Below are 2,346 nucleotides of genomic sequence, written 5' to 3'. Positions count from 1 at the left end.
ATTGACAATATTGCTTAAAATTACCAGGTATTATAAAACAATATATATTAAAATATATATCCGTTGTACACTGTGTGGTTGTGTCTGCAGGTGTTGGTGACAGACAGGAACCCGGGGATAGAATACGAGTATTGGCTCCCTCCAGACCGCTATGCTCTGTTCCATGGCAGGAGGAGTCAGCTACGCCAGCCTCACCACACTGCTAGCTACATCCCCTGGGATCACCCCACCACTACTACTACCACTACAACTACTAGGCCTCCCCCTGTCACCACAAGACCCTACTGGGGTAAGACCGCTGACCATTGTTAAAGGGGTAGTTCGACCAATTAAATAACATTTTGTTTCCTTACCTTGTAAGAAGTCTAAGGACAAAATGCAATCCAGGTTTGGGTTTGTTTACCTAGGCACTGTCACCAACCGCTAACTTAGCTAGCTAGCATTTTCTAAGCAAAAGCCAATGGACGTCAATGTACCCATTATTAACATGTGTTAAATTTCATGTCCAAAATGTCCATTTAATGTGATGTATGCATTCACATGGGAAAACTGCCCCTGGTTTCATTCATCCTCTGTTTGTGTGACTGAAGTTTAATACATGATGAATGGATGAATACGGAAGATGGATGGATGGTTGGATAGATACAGAAGATGGTGGAAGGGTGGATAGATACGGAAGATGGATGGATAGATACGATGGATGGATGGATGGATGGATGAATACGGAAGATGTATACATATGGATGATGGATGAATACGGAAGATGGATGGATACGGAAGGTGGATGGATGGATACGGAAGATGGAATGGATGGATACGGAAGATGGATGGATGGATACGGAAGATGGATGGATGGATACGGAAAGATGGATGGATGGATACGGAAGATTGATAGATAGGGCTGATGGATGGATGGATACGGAAGATGGATGGATGGATACGGAAGATGGAATGGATGGATACGGAAGATGGATGGATGGATACGGAAGATGGATGGATGGATACGGAAGATTGATAGATAGGGCTGATGGATGGATGGATACGGAAAATGGATGGATACGGAAGATGGATAGATACGGAAGATGGATAGATACGGAAGATGGATAGATACGGAAGATTGATAGATACGGAAGATTTGATAGATAGGGCTGATGGATAGACACGGAAGATGGATAGATAGATGGATCTAAACATTATTGCAAGGGGTAAAAATAATCTGCACATTACGACAAGCCTCTACAATGTAAAATTAATAAATAAATAAATGTTTATTTGAATGTTTTTAATATTTTCAGATCTACTGCCTCCAGTACAGCAGAGGTACTGCCAGATCTCAAAATATTCAAATAGTTTTTTTTTACATTTCATTTTTTTTAATGAATATTACTAACAACAACAAAGGTAACACTTTTTTGGCCAAAGGATCTGTGGTATAAGTTAAGAGGGTGTAATACAACACAATGTAATATTTTAATCTATAATGTATGTTAATAACCCTGGACAACATGGACCTGGGAGGCTGAAGGGACCCCAGTTTGAAAACCCCTAACCTACAAAATGCCCCACAGACTGGGCCTTGCTAATGTGCAGCAAATGTATTCTGGAATGTTTTTTTACATCCGTTTATATAAGAGGGGAATTATTAACTGCAAACTCAATCATAGGCTTATAATCAGTGTTGTATTTCTAATTAATTGGCCCTGGTTAGAAGGTAACCAACATTCAGTAGTAATCATTAGATTTGTCCTATATAACTGCAAAGTGGACTTTGATCCAAAACTGAATACACTGCTGACCTGCTATACTTTGATCTGTACCTGGCTGAAAATAACAGATAAAGCCAAGGCATGAAGTTTCTGGAGTGGAATGTCCCCTCTTATCTTAGAAGTGTTAGTGATAACGCTCCTAATCCCAAAACCCACCGCATATTCCATGCTGAGATAGTGGTGCTTGGTACAGTACCATAGTTTTGACTGATTTCTGTGTACTGCTCAACAAAGCAATGATCTAAGACTTTAGCATATTTTAGAATTTAGTAAACAGGTTTGATCATTTAGTAATTAATCAAGTAATTTGGTGCAGGACATAATGGGAGTAGCCTAGCACCTAGCATAGTGTTTTCTAACTGGTGGGTTGAGAAGTAGCCTAGTCCTAGCATAGTGTTTTCTAACTGGTGGGTTGAGAAGTAGCCTAGCCCTAGCATAGTGTTTTCTAACTGGTGGGTTGAGAAGTAGCTAGTCCCTAGCATAGTGTTTTCTAACTGGTGGGCTGAGAAGTAGCCTAGCCCCTAGCATAGTGTTTTCTAACTGGTGGGCTGAGAAGTAGTCTAGCCCTAGCATAGTGTTT

The 2,346-nt window shown here is 40.4% G+C and overlaps 1 long non-coding RNA gene across 1 annotated transcript; it reads left to right on the top strand.

Moving 5' to 3' along the window:
* The first annotated feature begins 641 nt into the window (after nt 1-641).
* On the top strand, nt 642-1,117 carry LOC139026781 (uncharacterized). Its single transcript, XR_011478723.1, has 2 exons — nt 642-780; nt 824-1,117. It is a non-coding gene; the product is annotated as an uncharacterized lncRNA (long non-coding RNA).
* The last annotated feature ends 1,229 nt before the right edge of the window (nt 1,118-2,346 follow it).

Source organism: Salvelinus sp. IW2-2015, unplaced genomic scaffold (assembly GCF_002910315.2).
Source record: "Salvelinus sp. IW2-2015 unplaced genomic scaffold, ASM291031v2 Un_scaffold5797, whole genome shotgun sequence".
Classification (NCBI taxonomy): Eukaryota; Metazoa; Chordata; class Actinopteri; order Salmoniformes; family Salmonidae; genus Salvelinus; species Salvelinus sp. IW2-2015.
This window is presented reverse-complemented; position numbering and strand designations above follow the sequence as displayed.